General features: G+C 50.4%; 1 long non-coding RNA gene across 1 annotated transcript; it reads right to left on the reverse strand.

Moving 5' to 3' along the window:
* Window positions 1–9176: 9176 nt before the first annotated feature.
* Window positions 9177–18679, reverse strand: LOC148054425 (uncharacterized). Its single transcript, XR_015706713.1, has 3 exons — window positions 18396–18679; window positions 16666–16777; window positions 9177–9290 (listed from the first exon to the last, which is right to left on the reverse strand). It is a non-coding gene; the product is annotated as an uncharacterized LOC148054425 (long non-coding RNA).
* Between the last annotated feature and the right edge of the window lie 689 nt (window positions 18680–19368).

The following is a 19368-nucleotide window of genomic DNA, read 5'->3' on the forward strand; positions in this document are numbered from 1 at the left end:
CTGAAGATCCCCACTCTGATGGGGAGTTCATAAAACACAACTTCTTTGAATGAGAAAGACTTCCATTCTGGAAAATCTCTTTCCAACTGAAGTAAGAAACCACACGCTGTAGGTTAAGGAAAAAGGACGCTGCCGAAGCAGTAACTCACCGAAACCACGTCAGGACTCGCTGTCGCTACTTACAAGGCTGGCAATGCTTCTCGGGAAAGCGACGCCGATTCCTCCTCTTTTGTCCACATCTCTCCTTGGACCTGGATCGCTTTTAGTATGGGTGCCAGTATCTCAGTAAGCTTTTCAAGTACTACTCTAAGATATTTTCAAAACTTACTGACTGAAAAAGCACACAACAGACGATCCCTCAGAAACATCTGTAACGCGACGCTTCCCGGACACGTCCGCGCTTTAAGCTACGACGGCAAGATAAGCAGGGCTCAAGAAACGCCATGCCGATGAGGCGACGCGTTCGAGACCCTCGGGAGGCTTACCGAGGGGCCCCATGATCACCAAGAGCTACGGAAACATCGAGACCCGAGAAAGCCAGGGTACGAGACACAGAAGACAGACTACGCAAAAGCAGAACACACAGACACAGGATGGAACCGCCCTGCCCAGCCAACGTCAGCAGCGTGCTAAGAACAGTAACCCGGTCCTTTTCCCTTCCCAAAGGAGACTGCTCCTGGACAGGCCTCTCCCCGACACCAACTTTATAACCCCTCCCTGCAATTCCTATCCTTGATACCTCCTCAGCCCTCACCCCGCAACTGAGCTTTCAGAGGGCCAGGGATCTGAATCCACCCTCAAAAAAGAAAAAAAGAAAACCACCACACACCTAACTAGAACATTCCTGCACTCACTCAGTTCCTCTTCATCATCTCAAAAAAAACCAAAAAACCCCAAAACCTCCCAACCCAAAAACCCACAGCACACTAACAAACTAAAACACAGTGCTGGTATTCAGCATCGGTCTGGTTACTGCCAACCGCTTCTGCGACACCCTCCTCCTCAAAAGCACCGTACCGCTCTGCTCCCCTGCTCCACGCCTGTTCTCAAGAAAGATGCTGCGGCTGTCGCTCGGTGCGCCTAGGATGCCAGGAGACACAAAGTTCCCGTGGCGCTCGGGTGAAATAGCCAGCCCCGTGTGCCTCCCCTCTACCACCCAGCTCACCTCAACTTCTCAGCCGATTCTCAAGGCAGCCAGCACAGCTCCCACAAAACCAAACGGGAAATGATTAACCAACATGCCATTTCATACTTTACTATTAAATGACGACCCGGCTGACAACCACCTCGCCTCCTCCAGCCGCTCCTCAGCGGGAAGCTACGCCCCCTCCGAGGCTGTTAAAAGGGAGGACCCTAAGGAAAGAGAACAACTCCTTGAAAACTAAAGACAGGGAACGGGATAAAAGCAAAAAACTTCAATAATGACGGGAATTAGGGCAACAAAGAGAAAAAAATGAAAACCGGGGACAGTGAACTAAAAGAGAGACGTAGGAAGACAATTGAAAAAGCAAAGGTACTAATAGAGACAAGGAAGAATTAAAAAAGGGAAACGGCAAACGGAATACAAGTAGACAGAAGCTTTTGTCGTGGTTTAACCCCAGCCAGCAGCTAAGCACCACACAGCCGCTACGGGGGAGAAAATTGGAAGGGTGGAAGTCAGAACACTCGTGGCTTAAAGGAAGAACAGTTTAACAATTGAAGGAAAAGACAACAGAATAGTAGTAATAGTACTAGTAGTAATAATAATAAACCAATAACAGTATACAAAGCAAGCGATTCACTCTACAGGTGCTCACCACTCGCCGACCGATGCCAAGCACGTCCCCGAGCAGCGATCGCTGACTCCTGGCCAACGACCCCCCGTTTCCCTACCGAGCGTGACGTCACACGGGAGGGAATAGCGCTTCGGCCGGTGCGGGTCAGCTGAGCTGGCTGTGGCGCCTCCCAGCTTCTGGCGCACCGGGCAGAGCACGGGAAGCTGAAAGGTCCTTGAGCGGTGTAAGCGCTACTTAGCGACAAACAAAAACATCAGTGCGTTACCAACATTGTTCTCCTCCTAAATCCAAACCGCAGCACTGTGCCAGCTACTAGGAAGAACCTTAACTCTCTGCCAGCCGAAAGCAGGAGGCTTTGAACAGCAAGGGCGATGGAAGAAATAAGGAAAAACTTAATCAATAGCGACAGGGAGCTCCCTCGGAGAAGGAAAATTTAGAAAGCGAGGGCACTAAGGGAAGAGAAGAAACAATTAAACCCAACTAAACCCCAAGGGGAAAAGTCAACATAGAACACTGAAAAAGCAACAGGGATTAGGGAAATAAATGGGAAAATTAAAAAACAGGACAGCAAACTAAAGGGACGGAGAAGGAAAATTCAAAAAACGAGGGCCCTAAGGAAAGACAAGAAAGAATTAAAACATAAATACAGGGGAATAAAGGCAGCAAAGAGGACAAAAGGAGACAGGAGAGTGCTTAAAGGAAGCAGCGATTAAGAACATCAGGAAGTGATTTAAAAACCCGCATCGGTGAACTAAAATGGAGACGGAAAAAACGGAAAAAGACAGAAAAATATTTTTGAATCATTTATATAATACAGCAGATATAGGTTTGTATTTGGAAATCCTTCTTTATATATATATATATATATATATTAACTCTGTATATATACATATGAATATTATTTTTCTATATATATAATATATATAAAGGCGAGAGATTTTTCTCTACTGCAATGCCTCACACCCGTATTTACAGTTTTGAATGTTTTTAATCACACACACGAATTTTCGAGGCCGATTCCTCCTCTTTTGTCCACGTCTCTCCTTGGACCTGGATCGCTTTTAGTACGGACGCTAGTATCTCAGTAAGCTTTTCAAGTACTACTCTAAGATATTTTCAAAACTTATTGACTGAAAAAGCACACAGCTTCTATGACGAAAACAAAGCCTGTTTCTTCTGAACGCCTGAACTCTTACAAACGGCGTCTTTCCTCTTTTAGGACGCAACTATTTTCCCGATATCATTTCCTAGTAAGCGCACAGAAACAGAAGATTGCGCTTTCAGGAAGGCAAAATAAACGGAGGGAAGTCGGCTTTGCACAGGCAGAACACGCTCCAGCGCAGACCTTCTTTTCCTTTTAGGATCTGCGCTAAAATAGTTCCTAGAAAAACTACAGAAGGAAGGAGAGCTGGCGCATTCTTGACGTTAACTTTGAAGTCCATGCTACAAGCGCCTTAGGAAAAACGCGGACACGCATCGCGGACGCACCTTGTACTCGCAGACCGCTACGCAGCCTTTCCGTCCGTCTTGCGCTTTCACGGCAGAAGAAAGGGCGACCACGGTGAAACGGCGGCAGCTGACACTCTGCTGAGAGAGGAAAAAAAACCTGTAGCATAAAGCTGGGGAGGAGTCCCAAGCTGCCCGGTTTTGTGAAGTCTTGCGAAGGCTACAGCCGAGCAAAGGAAAAAACAGCCGTTTGGAACATAGTGCCAAACAACATTCGGCAATAAAACTCGGAGGCGTTTGACACGCGCCCATTTTTTGGTAACTTGCTATTTGCTTCCTGTTATCGTTGTTCTTCCTTCAGAACCTCTACTTGGAGCCAACTTCTTTGCTACCGGTTCAAGCGTTTCCCTTCCTGGTATTACTAGCACACGGGCCCAGGCAAGTCCCTGAACTGCTCTTCCGAACTTCTCCAAACGACAATTACAGCCACAAAAGAGGACTTCAAGAGAGGAAAAGGAGAGGCCGGGCAGCAAAAAAGCTCTGCAGGCTGCCACCAGTCAACATTCCACTCTTTTTTTTTCTTTTTTTTCCTTTAAATACACCCCCCCCGCCCCCAAATACAAACAAAAAAACCCCATGACCTTGTATTTTTTTCCCTTTGGGAGCTCACCCCTGTCTCAGCACAGTGTCCTCCACAGAGCAGGAAGCGCAGACGATCTGTATCCCGATTTGCACGCGACGAATCTGTGTTCAGAAGAAATAGGCCAGATCTGTAAGACCGGTGTTATTTTGGGGGTTTTAACAATCACAACGCAATTGCATCGACCGACGCGTTTGTGAGAAAACTCCTTAACTTCTAAACGTAGCACCTCCTTGGGTAAAAAAACGTGTGCGAGACTGAAAAAAAGGGATGATTCAGAGCTCCCGCTCACGATGGAGCCGTGGCGAAAGGAATGAAAGTGAAGACAAACAGCAGCAACAGGAAGTGAAATTCGGCTTTAATTCTAGGCACGTGCTTAAGAGACTCTCCAAGCCCACACCTCAATCCTAGGAGCGACTAGCCCTTTTCTGGAAGGACAAACTTTGTTACTTCAAAGTCCTAGACCGAAGGCTCCACGGAACAGAACGTGCACCGAGCCACAGGCCACCGTGCCATCAACGCACTGATGGCAAAGAAAAACCAAGGAAAACTAAAGTTTAAAGATCGGTTTCCATCGCGTTTCATTCCTTACGTTTCCACTGGCACCTAGGTGCTCCAAAATGAACTCTACTGACACCGCATGTTACTAACAATTTAGTTCTGCGTATCAAAACAACAGGCTATTTCCAGCTCGCCCATCAAAGTAGCACGACCGACCAGAAGAGAAACACCGGACCCTAAAGAAGGGAACAGGCAGCTCTTCATTTCTCCGAGAGGAAAGTCTGTTCTTTTGCCCGGAAGGCAAACAGCCGAAACTGCCAAGGGAGCACCGCAGGAACGCGGCGCGCTCTCTCAGCTGCAATTTGTCATCGGCTTTTCTGCACGGGCAGCGGCTTTGCCTTTCCTCTGGCTTTGATGTGGCGCCCCTGGAGCGTCCTCGACCCGGCAAGGGTTTCTCCCCGCTCCCGCAGCCCCAGACACGCGATTACCTGAGCGCCGAGCGGAATCACCCACGCGGGATTTTCTTCCCGGGACGCAGAAGGTGACGCTGGGAAAGGAGGAGGCAAAAAAGGAAGCGGTTTGCCCGGCAGCCACGGCCCTAGAAACTACACCTCCCGGCATGCCCCGGGGAACCAACGTGGCCGACCAAAAGCCCCGGATGCCAGGGGACGCAACCCTCCGTGCTTTGGGACCCTGCGGGGACACCGTTCCCCCCGCCGCCGCCGCACGTGGAAGCCCCGCCGAGCCCCCAGCGCGGCTCCGGGCAGCCCCCGCCAACACCTCCGGCTGCCCGCCCCCGCCCGGCGCCGACGCGGCGCGGCGCCCCCCCGCCACCCGGCCCCGGAGCGGCGCGGCGCGGCGCCCGCCCGGCCCCGGAGCGGCGCGGCTCGGCGCGGCGCTCCCCCGCTGCCCAACCCCGGCGCGGCTCGGCGCTCCCCCGCCGCCCAGCCCCGGCGCGGCTCGGTGCGGCGCCTCTCCGCCGCCCGGCCCGCACCGGCGCGGCGCCCGCCCAGCATCGAACCAGTGCGGCTCAGCTCGGCGCGGCGGCCCCCCGGCGCCCAGCCCCGGAGCGGCGCGGCTCGGCGCGGCACCCCCCCGCCCCGGAGCGGCGCGGCTCGGCGCGGCGCCCCCCCCCACCGCCCGGCTCCGGACCGGCGCGGCCCCCGCCCGACTCCGGGCTGATCTCGCCACCGGCCCCGACCCGGCGCGCCCCCCCGCCGCCCGGCCCCGGGAAGCCCCGCCCGCCCGGCTCCCACACGGCACCGAACCCTCCCCGCTCCGTGCCTCCCGCCGGCCCGGCCGCTCCCCCCCAGGCACCGCCGCCCTCCTCGGGGCTTCCCCGCTCACCTCCTCCCTGCCTGCAGCCGCAGCCCAACGACCGCTCCGCTCCGCCCCGGGCTCACGCTGGCCCCTCCGCGGGGGGAAGCTGCGCCCACCGCGCGATGCCCGCCCGCGACGCACCGCGCATGGTCTGGGAGGAATTCCAGTTTAATCTCTGTGGGCTGGACGACCTTCTGTATCATCCAGGGGACTTCTCGTTTCACCTCTATGCTCTGGAGGGCCTTCTCGATGGTCTGGGTGGACTTTCGGTGTCATCTCCATGGTCTGCGGAGCCACCCTATACTCCGGGAGGACTTCCGCTTGCATCTCGATGGTCTGAAGGACAGTCTTTAGAATCTGGGATGACTTTCTGTCTCCTCTCTATGGTCTGGAGGACCTTCTCGATGGTCTGTGTGGACTTTCCGTGTCATCTCCATGGTATGCGGAGCTGCCCTATACTCCGGGAGGACTTCCGCTTGCATCTCGATGGTCTGAAGGACAGTCTTTCGAATCTGGGATGACTTTCTGTCTTATCTCTATGGTCTGGACGACCTTCTCTGTGATCCGGGAGGACTGTGTCGGCCATTTTGGTGGTTTGGACGAGTTATTTTTTTGCCGGGGGGGTTTGGTTTTTTAAGCTTTTGTGTGCTCTGTGCAGCCGCAGCCCAACGACCGCTCCGCTCCGCCCCGGGCTCCCGCTGGCCCCTCCGCGGGGGGAAGCTCCACCCACGGCGCGATGCCCGCCCCCGATGCACCTCGCATGCGCTGGCGAAGCTCCGCCCCCCCAGCGAGAAACCCCGCCCTCTGCAGCAAAGCTCTGCCCTGCACACAGCACGCATGCGCCGGTGAAGCTCCGCCCCCCTCGGCAAAGCTCCACCCTCCCATGGCAAAGCTCCGCCCCCCGCATCGAAGCTCCTCCCCTGAGACAGCGCGCATGCGCAGAATAAGCTCCGCCCTTCACAGCAAACCTCCGCCCTCCCACGGCAAAGCTCCGCCCCCCCCGCAGCAAAGCTCCGTCCCCAACTCATCGCGCATGTGCCGATGAAGCTCCGCCCTCACCCGGCAAAGCTCCGCCCCCCCGCGGCAAGGCTCCCTCCCCGACGCATCGCGCATGCGCTGGTCAAGCTCCGCCCTCACCCGGCAAAGCTCCGCCCTCTACCTGGCAAGGCTCCGCCCCCCCGCAGCAAAGCTCCACCCCCGAGGCCGCGCGCATGCGCGGCAAAGCTCCGCCTTTCTCATCAAAGCTCCGCCCCCACGGCAAAGCTCCGCCCCAAGACAGCGCGCATGCGCTGGTTAAGCTCCGCCCTCACACGGCAAGCTCCGCCCACCCGCGGCAAAGCCCCGCCCTTCAGAGCAAAGCACCACCCCCCCGCGGCAAGGCTCCGCCCCCAAGACAGCACGCATGCGCCGGTGAAGCTCCGCCCTCACACGACAAAGCTCCGCCTTACCACCGCTAGGCTCCGCCCCCCCCCCGCGGCTAAGCTCCACCCCAACACAGTGCGCAGGCGTGGTCTCCAGGGGCGGGGCCTGTCGCTAGGGGTGGTGCCCTTCCCCTGCCCGGGGGCATCCAGGGGCGGGGCCCGGCGCTAGGGGCGGGGCCGCTCCACACCAGGACCGGGGCATTCGGCGGGGCGGGGCTGCAGCGGAGGCAGGCGCGGCAGTGCTAGCAGCGGCAAGCGCCTCCCGTGCGGCGAGAGCGGCGCTTCCTTACCGGGAGGCAGCAACGGGTGCGGCGGCAGCACCCCGCGGGCACCGCGCTGTCGCATGCCCGTTACCGGCCACCGGCACCGGCGACCACGGGGACGCCACCGCCCCTGCGCGGCTCCCGCCCTGCAGTACCCGCTTTTGGCCGCCAGGCGGCAGCACCACACCAAGCCCGGCGCTCCGACCGCGCCCCGCGGGGAGAAAGGACTCGACCCCCGGCCCGCCTGGGGCCGCCCGCAGCCGCCGCCGCCGCCGCCTTACCGGGGGGCGGGGGGTGTCACAAGCCTCGCCCTTCTCTGCCCCTGCTCCCACTCACAGCCCACGCAGCCACAGCCACCGCCTCGCCACCAAAAAGCACCCAAGCGGCTCGAGCATTTCAGTCCTCTGCACTTGACAGCTTGCAGCGGCTGCTGGCCCTTTCTCTCCGCGCCCCCCACCCCAGCACCCAGCCGGGGGACGCAGCACAGGGAACCTGGTCAATACCTTTGCCTTGCCTCGGCTTTTTTGCCCCCAGAAAAAGCCCCCGGGAGTGCTGGATTCATCTGCATGTGGCATCAGGGGTGGGAGAGTGACACCAGCGAGTCAACAGACCCTGGAGAGATTTTAGTAAAAAAAATAAAAAGATCAGAACCAGAAGGGTAAAAGTGAGAAAATTCACGGATTGAGATAAAAACAGTTGAACAACCACAACCACCATTACAGAAAAGAGGAAAACTAAAAATCTAAGAGAAAAACAAAAGCCAATGCAGACAAGCGATACAACTGAAAACAATTGCTCACCACCAAGCGACTGATGCTCCGCCAGTCCCTGAGCCGCAGCCCCCCGCCAGCCTCCCCCCTCATTTTATGGCTGGACGTGACGCACACGGTGTGGGATGTCCCCTTGGTCGGCCGGGGTCCGCTGTCCCAGCCCCCTCCCCTCCCAGCTTTCTGTGCCCCCGCCTGCTCGCCGGTGGGGCAGGGTGAGGAGCAGAAAGGGCCTTGAGTCTGTGCACGTGCTGCTCGGTGACTAAAACATCCCTGCGTGTGTTATCAACACTTTTTCCAGCACAAATCCAAAACACAGGGGCAGGGAGAGTGGGATGGGAGCAGGGTGCAGGTGGTGTCTTGCGGAAACAGTCATTTTCCAATTAGCAAAACTGCTAACTGCTTGTGCCTTGGGAACGGAATTTGGGAGGGAGCTCAAAGAGATGAAAGTGTTTGTGTAAGTAACAAACTGTGGACAACTAACGGCTCCAGCCTTGAGGAAGAGCTCACAGACCGATAAAAGGGAGCATCTCGGTACCAGACTGGACGGTGGCCAGAGAAGCGTGAAGTTTGATCAAACTGCAGAAAGTGGGTGAAAGGTAGAATGTGGCGAGGGGAGATCGTGACCGCCGACTCAATTCAGGACCGAAAAGACTTGCCCCCCGACCTGAAAGGAGCACGCCTGCTAATTTACATAGCAAGCGAGGCTAATTTAAGTACAGCAAACCAATAGTGTATGAAATGTTAATCACCAGCCGATAAGTGTAAATTTAGGCAGGTTTATACCGATCTTGTAACCTGACAAATACACTGCCGTTTTGTGTGAGGGTGTGCCTGACTTGTGGGAAATCGCCAAGCACCCAGCTTTGCGCAGACCTGAAATAAGTGATCAGTGTCTCTCCTGAGTGGGTGGTTATTGGGCCGTTGCACACTGGGCAAAGGATCCGCCTTTCGGACAAGAGTTTTGGCGACCGCGATGGGACAGCCGTGAAGCCTTGCCCGGAGCGACTCGCCAGCCACCAGAGGGGAGAAGCTGTTCTTCAGATTCCAGCGTGCGCCGACCTGTTTGTTCAGGGACTCTGCGAGTGCTCTCCCTGTCCGGAGCGGGCAAGCGACTCAAAGGTGCAGCGCGTAAATTAGAGACACTGTAAGGGGAGCTGTATAAACGGTAAAAGTACGAGTTATTCGTGAACGCTTGACAGTGATGACTGGAGTGCCTGAAAAAGGGGATAAGACCATTCTTTTTGGGTAAAAATATGGGAGCGGGACAAGGGGCAGGAAAGTCTGCTGAACCTCCCCTTTGCTCTCTGTTAGGATACATCCTGCAATACCGGAATAAGTTTGGTGGGGATCCCCTAAGTAAAAGAAAGTTAAAAGAATACTGCAGTCAATGGTGGCCGATGTATAAATTGGATGATGGGGAAAAATGGCCGGATATGAGAACTCTGAATTATAATACTACTTTGCAGCTCGTTATTTTGTAGAAGGCAGGATAAATGGGATGAAATACGTGGATTTGTTCTTTTCTTTAAGAAATGATTATAAGACAACAAGAAAATGCAAATTGTTGGTATCTGATTCAAATGTCTTGATGACGGAGTATAAAAATAAATTGCCTCGGTGTTGTTCTGCTTCTAGCATTGGGAAAAGGTGTTTGAAAGTGGAAGCTGGAGAAGAGGATGCGCAGCTGATGGTGTCCCCGGGAAGGGAAGGGGACAGTGTTGTTGGCAGGGAGAGAAGCAGCGAAGGACGTGAGTCCCATTGTGGGCAGAAGTCGGGCGCAGCAGAACCCCGTAATTCGGGCTCCGTTGCGCCAGACGGTAGGACCGGACGGAACGCCTGTCTCTGTGACAGTACCTTTTTCAGCCTCAGAGTTAATGAATTGGAAGGAGTCTGCTGGGTCATATCGGGAAAATCCGGAAAAAATGTATCGGTCCTTTAAATTGATAATTGAAAATCATAACCCGGATTGGAAAGATATGCAGGTGTTGCTTAATACTTTATTTCTCCCTGAGGAGAAGAGAATGGTGTTAGGAAAAGCTCCAGAGGACAATATGAGGTTAAATACCAGGGGCGGTCCGGGTCATTTTATGCCAATACAAGAACCAGATTGGGATCAGAATATTAGTGCGGACAGACTGATGATCAAAAGGTATCAGCAGTTAATTTTGTATGGGGTAAAGCAGGGGGTACCTAGACCCAAAAATCTTGCAAAGTTGTATCAGGTGGTTCAGAGTAAAAATGAAGACCCTTCTGCTTTCTATGAGAGGCTGTGTGAAACTGCTAGAAAATGGATGGATTTGAATCCGGATGATGAAGCAAATGGGAGGATGTTCAGTATGGTGTTTATTGGGCAGTCGGTGCAGGATATAAAGAGACTGTTACGGAAAGTCGATGGGGACAGGGGTATGTCAATAACTGGGATGAGAGAGAAAGAAAAGAGAAACAGAATAGAATGAAGTTGCAAGCATCTTCGCTGGCAGCAGCAATAAATGGGAATAATAGTAGAAGGAAAGGTAGGGGTGGAAGTAGAGTAAGAGGGGGACGAGGCCGGGAAGAGGGTCACAAAACCTAACCCTGGTGGGGCCAAAGCACCGTGCAGCCTGTAAACAGGAGGGACGCTGGAAGAATGAACGCCCGAGCCCAAAGGGGCTAGAGGAGCAGGATTGGGTAAGAAATGCCCACCTTATGGCGTCAGAGGATTCAGAGAATGAAGGAAGGGCACCGGGGGAAAACATTAAGGTCTCCCCAGCTGATCCCCTGGTTTCAGTTCAGCTGGCGAATCAGACGGTTAAATTTTTAGTTGACATAGGAGCAATATATTCTCTATTAAACAGTTGTAAAGGACCTGAGTAAATTCTCTATGTCAGTAATTGGTGCCACGGGAAAACGAGAGATTAGAACTTTCTTTCAACCGATTAAGTGTGAAATTGGAAACAAAGCACTTACACATGAATTTTTGTATATGCCAGAATGTCCCCTACCTCTGATGGGAAGGGATTTATTGAATAAATTGGGAGCACAGATAACTTTTTCATGAGAATAAAGTTCAATTGCATATTCCACAAAATAACGCCTGGGAGGCACAAGCATATATGTTACAGGAATTGTCAGAAACGAAGAATGCTGAAAATAAGGAAGAACAAATTGAAGCGCCCTCTGAAATCATGAATGCAGCGGTTCCCTTTGAATGGGCAACTGAGAAACCTGGAAGAGCCAAATTGGCAGAACCGGTAAAAGTGGAATTGAAACTGGGAGCGAGGCCAGTAAGACGAGAACAATATTCCATGAAATTGGAAGCTCGGGTTGGACTGGAGCCTATAATTAATTAATTTTCTAAAATATGGACTGTTGAGAGTGTCAATCTGAATATAATACCCTGATTTTGCCTGATAAAAAGCCACATTCATAGGGATATCGATTAGTACAATATCTAAGAGCTATTAATCAAATAGTGATTGCTGTACACCCGGTGGTGCCTAATCCCTACACTCTGCTGACAACGATAGTTGATTCAAATGTTTATTTTACAGTGTTGGACTTAAAAGATGCTTTCTTTTGCATTCCATTGGACGAACAAAGTGGGAAGCTGTTTGCCTTTGAATGGGAGAGCCCTGCAATGGGACGCAAAGTGCAGTTCTGCCGGACAGTGCTTCCTCAGGGACTCAAGAATAATCCTACAATCTTTGGTAATGCATTGGCAAAAGAACTGGAACAATAGCAAGGTCAGAAGCCTACCGCTCCCTGGTTACAATACGTAGATGGTATCTTGTTGGGGGCAGACACAGCTGAAGAATGTAAAGAGGCAACTGTTAATCTATTGAAGTGTCTGGGGTTGGCAGGATACAGAATGCCACAAAAGAAAGCACAGATTATGCAGAAAAATGTAATTTATCTTGGATTAGAGATATCCCAAGGAAAAAGGAAACTGGGAGTTGAGAGAAAAGAGGCGATCTGCCAAATCGCCCTCCCCCCATCGAAAAGAGAACTCAGGGGATTTCTAGGAATGGCTGGATGGTGTCACCTGTGGATACCTAATTTGGGGTTAATGGCTAAACCTTTGTATGAAGCTGTTAAGGGACCAGGAGAGCTATTGGAATGGACTCCAGAACGCCAGAAAGGATTTGATGAAATAAAAATCGCTCTCATGAGTGCTTTAGGTCTCCTGAATTTATCAAACATCAGGCACTGGGAGTGCTTGTACAAACTTTGGGAGACGAAAAGACCAGTAGCTTACTTTTCAAAACAATTGGATAAAGTAAATTCTGGATGGCCAGGGTGTCTGAGAGCAGTAGCAGCTGCTGTGTTGCCAATACAAGAGGCATGAAAATTGACTTTGGGACAGAAAATAACTGTTTATGTGGCACATGCTGTTGCAGCGGTGCTGGAGCAGAAAGGACATCATTGGCTATCCCCGAGCAGAATGGTACAAGACCAAGCAATATTGCTCGAACAAGAATATATAGCAATGAAAGTGTCCAGTGCCCTGAATCTGGCATCGCTGTTACCTGTACGTGAAAGGGAGGAATTGTCATATGATTGTCCACAAACCATCGAACAGGTGTACTCTAGTCGTTCAGACCTGAAGGATACTCCCTTGCAGAATCCCAACTGGGAGCTGTTCTCTGATGGAAGCAGCTTCGCTGTGAAAGGGGAACGGAGGGCTGAGTATGCTGTTGTTACTGTAGAAGAAGAAATAGAAGCAAGACCACTGCCAGTGAATACACCTGCTCAGAAGGCTGAATTAGTCACTTTAACTCAAGCTCTGGAATTATCAGAAGGAAAGCAGGCTAATACCTATACTGATTCAAAATATGCTTTTGGAGTAATACATGCACATGGTGCAATTTGGAAAGAAAGAGGACTGTTATCATCACAAGAAAACCCAATAAAATACAGCAAAGAGATTATGAAATTACTTGAGGCACTTAATAAACCTAAAGAAATAGCAGTAATACACTGCAAAGCACATCAGTCTGGTCAAACTGATGTAATTAAAGGAAATCAAAAAGCAGATGAGGCTGTGAAAAAGAGTTGCTCTATCAGCAACAGTGACAACCGTAGTTCCAGAAAGAATCTTAAAAACTGACACTCCTAAATATACAGAAAAAGAAGACAAGTTGGCTGAACTATTGAAATGCATTAAGACTGCCGAAGGATGGTGGGTGACTCCAGTCGGACAATGTGTTGTAACTCCACAGATAATGAAGGAACTAATGGAACGAACACGTAAGAGCACACATATGGGAACTGAAGCTTTAATTGAAACAGTAAGAGGTAGGCTGTAGGAATCAACATGATGTTGATTGCTAAAAGTGTCACACAACAACGCGCGGTTTGTGTCAAAAATAACCCTAAGATCCAAAGGACACCCCCTCCCAGAGAGGTAAAAAGATGTTTCATGCCTGGGGAATATTGGCAAATTGATTTTTCTGAATTACGTAATTGTAATGGATATAAGTATTTATTAGTAATTGTTGATACTTTTTCAGGATGGCCTGAAGCTTTCCCATGTCGCACCAACAAGGCAAGAGAAGCGGTAAAAACTTTGTTAAAGGAAATTATACCAAGATTTGGGGTACCAGGAGGGTTTTCTTCAGATCAAGGGCCTCATTTTGTTGCAGAAGTGGTTCAAGGGGTGTCAAGATTTTTACAACTTAAGTGGGATTTACATACTCCATGGAGACCCCGGTCCAGTGGAAAAGTAGAAAGGATGAATCAGACAACAGAGAGGCAGATTGGAAAATTGTGTCAGGAAACCCAGATGAAATGGATAGAAGTTTTGCCTCTAGCGTTATTAAGAATTAGAATAACCCCTGAAGTTAGAGAAAGAATTAGTCTATTTGAAATTTTGTATGGGAAACTTTACACGGTAAATTTAACAGGGAAAGGAACTCAGATGCACCTTAAGGGTGACCAAGTGTCAAATGACTCTCTCTTGCCTGTGGCAAGGGTTCTCACTTCTCTCCATAGGCACGTCCAGCTGAGAACTCCTGTGCCTTTGGATTCAGCTGTATGCCCGTTTAAGCCAGGAGCTCAGGTGTGTCTGCAGACCTGGAAAGAGGAGCCATTGACAGAAAAGTGGAAGGGACCTGACCTTGTACCTTTAACTACAAACACTGCCGTGAAACGTCAGGGGATTGATACCTGGATTCACTACACCCGAGTAAAAGCGGCCCCTCCAAAGATGTAGAGAGTTGAACAAGTACAACCTTTGAAGTTAAAATTATGCAGAGACAAATGAACTGCACTTGGACTGATATTGAATCAGTTTTACATTTAGAGTGTACAAGGAAAAATTTTCTTGTATTGTCTTTTAGGAACCATGTTTCTATGGTTTTTATACAGGTACACTACTTTTCTAAAGCCCAACAAGAGAAATACGGTGGTTACTTTTTTTTCCCTTTCCTGAGTCAGGTACCCAAAGGGAACCAGGAGGGATGCTCTGATGCTTGGAGTCATAATCTCCACCTGGAAATGGTTGAAAAAGCTATGAAAATAGCTAATTGAACAAGTTGCTGGGTGTGTACCCATTTCCCAGAGCATGGCAATAAGGGAGTACCTTCAGTCAGAATACCAATTCCCTTCAATAAGTCCTGGAATAATTTGTGGGTAAAACCGAAATTCACAAGGAAAAAAAAAGTGATTTTCAAACCTGGAATGTACGAGATGTGTTAAGTGTATGACAACAAATAAGACCAGGTCACCTGGTAACACGTCGGTAGAGCGTTACCCGTGCTGTGAGCGGCCAGTGCAGTCACAAGGAAAGACACGACAGAACGGTTGTGGGAACGTTCCGAAGGCAGCGGCCGGTTTTGGCCATGTGGAAAGAAGGCACGGGAAGTCTTGCCGCCCAGTTGGTCTGGGACTTGCACCCTACGTGCGGTTGTCCCTAATATTACCATAATGAATGAAATGAACACACGGCTATGGGTAAGAACATATATGAAAAGGTACCAAAGAAGTGACGATACATTAACTGATCGACCAGCTGCCTTCCATTCATTTGTCGGGTGGTTTCTCCCTTGGTTAGGAGTTAGAGAACTGGAAAAAGCAATAGTGACTATTTCAGCACTTATTGAAAACATAGAGAATGCGACAGCTGATGCTATCAAAGCCTTGCAAGGGAAGCGTCAGAGATTGGGGAAGCCACCCAAAATAGAATGGCATTGGATATGCTATTGGCTTCTCAAGGAGGGGTGTGTGCAGTGATCAATACTGGTTGTTGTGTATATGTGCATCAAAGTGGGCAAATCTCTACTGATTTAAATGAAATTTGGCAACAAACTAAAATCTAACATGAAATTCAAAAAGATGATGCACCTTTAGGATTCAAAGAGACTTGGGGATGGTTAACTTCCTGGTTCCCTGATTTAAACCTATGGATCAAGAGATTACTGGCATTATTAATAATAATCCTGTTAGCTTTTGTATGTCTGTATGTACTTCTACAATGCACCTGTAGGTGTTGCTTGGCCAGCAATCCGGCATAAAAATGACTTATCTAAGGAATACCCTTAGACAAGTCTCAAAAGGGGGAAATGATGTCAGAAACAGTAATTTTCCAATTAGCAAAACTACTAACTGCTTGTGCCTTGGGAACGGAATTTGGGAGGGAGCTCAAAGAGATGAAAGTGTTTGTGTAAGTAACAAACTGTGGACAACTAACGGCTCCAGCCTTGAGGAAGAGCTCACAGACCGATAAAAGGGAGCATCTCGGTACCAAAGACTGGACGGTGGCCAGAGAAGCGTGAAGTTTGATCAAACTGCAGAAAGTGGGTGAAAGGTAAACATGGCGAGGGGAGATCGTGACCGCCGACTCAATTCAGGACCGAAAAGACTTGCCCCCCGACCTGAAAGGAGCACGCCTGCTAATTTACATAGCAAGCGAGGCTAATTTAAGTACAGCAAACCAATAGTGTATGAAATGTTAATCACCAACCGATAAGTGTAAATTTAGGCAGGTTTATACCGATCTTGTAACCTGACAAATACACTGCCGGTTTGTGTGAGGGTGTGCCTGACTTGTGGGAAATCGCCAAGCACCCAGCTTTGCGCAGACCTGAAATAAGTGATCAATGTCTCTCCTGAGTGGGTGGTTATTGGGCCGTTGCACACCGGGCAAAGGATCCGCCTTTCGGACAACAGAGGGAGCGGGTGGGGGATGTCGGAGTTTGGGTGGGGGAAATGGGCAGATGGGGGGTGCAGGCAGCGCCCCAGGGGTCCAGAAGCAAAGGGGCTATGGGAGGGGGGGAGCAGGGGAGCGGAGGCACGAGACTGGAGGACAGGGGACGCGGGGGGCACGTCACGGGGAAAAAAAAAACCCGCATGGGGGGAAAAACCTTGTGTGGGGGGACATTTGGGTGGAGAGCACTTGGGAGGGCGCAGAGACAGGCAGAGGAGGACGGGGGGCAGGAGACGGACACGGACGGACAGCGGCTGTGTGTGGGTAGAAAGGTGCACGGGGGGACACGGGTGGGGATGACCTACACCAGGGGGTCCGCCCGGCATAATCCACAGCAGATAACTCACCTGGGATAAGCCGCAACGGATATTCCGCTCCGGAGAAGGAATCCACGCCAGAGAACGAATCCACGCCAGAGAACAAATCCACTCCAGATAATTCCCAGCAATGCTCCTCGAACTGCCAACATTTCACCCCAATTTTTGCCAAAATTAAGCAGTGTTTTTTGGTGGGGTTTGGTTTGTTTTTTGGTTGTTTTTTGTTTTGGTTGTTTGTGGGTTTTGTTTGTTTTTTTTTTTTGCTTTGACATCATACAAAACTTGGGGGTTTCTGCTTTCCAAAATATTCAGTTCTGGGGTTTTCCAGCACTTTTCCACATCATAACAATGGGTCATTTTTGGTTTTGGTTTTCTGCATTAACATGGGGGCGGCAGTGTTTGCTTTCCAGCTGCACAAATCCAGGCGGATTTGGCTTTCCTGGGAGCCCCAAACTGTGTTGCTCCCCCCCTCCAAATTGCGTGGCCCTGCAGGGGAAAGTCCCCGTTTGGGGGAAACTGGCCCCAAAGCGGGATGGGAAAAGGGGGAAGGGACAGCTTTGGGAAGTGCTTTTATACCTGCAAGAGAGATTCGAGGGGAGGTCGAGTTTTTAAATCCTTTCTATAAACAGGGTTTCTTTGCATTTTATAAACCTTCTGTAGCATAGACATTTACACTTAGGTAGCTAGTTACACATACACATATTCAGGCAACAGAAACCTTTGATGCATATTACCTGTTTACACTGATATGTTATATCTATTGACACGTACGTGCCTATTTACACTTTCATAGATTTAGGCTTAGATATCATCTCTACTTACACGTCTGTGTCTATTTACACTTCGTATTCTATAGAACATCTATTTAGATGAGCTGGCTGTTTAGACTTGGATATTTTGACACTTTGGTATCTTAGACTTCTCTCTTTAGACTTAGATATCTACTTACAATTCTGTCTGTTTAGTCTTAGTTATCTGTTTACACTTCCATAGAACCTTTTACTCGGTGACACACGGTAAGCGTAGAGAGCTCTACATATCCAGACTTTTTTCTATTTTAAATTCCTTCATATCCATCATCTCTTTTTGCATTTTAAACTCCTCTATTTCTTAACATATAGACAAGTTCTTTTTTATTTTAAAACCCTATCTATCTCCATTTAGATTTTTCAATAGTCTAAAACCCTTTATATAATATAGCAGATACAGGTTTGTATTTTGAAATCCTTTTATATATATATATATATATATATAAGCGAATATTATTTTTTTATATATATATATATATAAAGGCGAGAGATTTTTCTCTACTGCAATGCCTCACACCTGTACTTACAGTTTTTAATGTTTTTAATGAATTTTCAGGCATTTTGGGGCTGTGACCCCCTCCTTCTCTGGGGGGAAACCTCCCCGTGACACCTCCATCCCCCACTCACCTGCTCCTCTGTTTCATCATCACGCCCCCGCCCCCAGGGACGTTGGGGTGCCCCAAATGACATCATCACCCCCCAGGCCCCTCCAACACTTTTTCATCACCCCCCCAAAAAAGGCACAAACCAAGGAAAACAGCCCCGACCGGCAGCTCGCTACTTTAATAATGCCGTTTACATATGTAGGCGCCCCCTGAAAAGGGGAGCTCCGCCAGAGAAATAAAATGGGGGCAGCCCACCCAAACGGTTGCAGCCCCCCCCAGCCCCTGTCCCGCAAGCCGGCGGCTGCCCCACGCCGCGGGGGGAGCCTGCCAGGGGACGGTGATGCACCTCTCGCTCAGGCTCTGCTCTGCCGTGCTCCCCCTCCATTCCCGCGCTGGCTTGGACTTATCCAAGGGCTGCAGTCCCTTAGGGGTTTACCCGCTTCAAGTGGAGCCTTATCTACGAGCCAGTCTCTCCAGGAGTATACCTGCTGCGGCACAGACTTCTCCACAGTCACTTAGAGGTGCACCTGTTCCAGCGTGGCCTTCTCCACAGGCCACAATGCTTTCCGAGATATACTGGCTCCAGCATGGCCTTACCCACAGCCATGTCCTCTTCAGAAGTAAACCTACTCCAACATGGCCTTACCCATGCCCACACACCTTGAGGTGCTCCAGCATGAGCTCATGCACAGCCACCAATGCTTCCAGGTGTACCTGCTGCAGCGCGGACTCATCCACAGCCACCGGTGCTTCGAGGGGTACTTTCTCCAGCGTGGCCTTCTCCTTCAGCCACAATCCCTTCAGAGGTATACCTGCTTCGGCACAGACATAACCATGGCCACAGACGCTTCGAGACATACCTGCTCTGGCATGGGCTTACCACATCCACGGATGCTTCGGGGTGTCCTGCTCCCGCGTTGACTCATCCACAGGTCGCAGTCCCTCTGACTCAAGGTCAGCTGTCCTGGCCGTGCCCCCTCCCAGCTTCTTGTGCACCTGGCAGAGCATGGGAACCTGAAAAGTCCTTGACCAGTATAAACACTACTCAGCAACAAACAAGACATCACTGTGTTATCAGCATTATTCTCATCCTAAATCCAAAACACAGCACTATACCAGTTACTAAGAAGAAATTTCACTCTAACCCAGCTGAAATGAGTACAAGTCCTTGCACTGCTGCTGCACATCTTGCTGGCTCGGTCGATAAAGCTGGAAGCGAAGCGTAACGCTTTCGAGGGTAAAAGGAAAACCAGAGGACAAATCGCAGCAATTCGCTTCATACTAAAAAAGCTGTGCGTGTGCTTACAGACATCCAATAA

Source organism: Nipponia nippon, unplaced genomic scaffold (assembly GCF_047370975.1).
Source record: "Nipponia nippon isolate SJK-2023a ecotype South Korea unplaced genomic scaffold, ASM4737097v1 scaffold_3, whole genome shotgun sequence".
In the NCBI taxonomy this organism is placed as follows: domain Eukaryota; kingdom Metazoa; phylum Chordata; class Aves; order Pelecaniformes; family Threskiornithidae; genus Nipponia; species Nipponia nippon.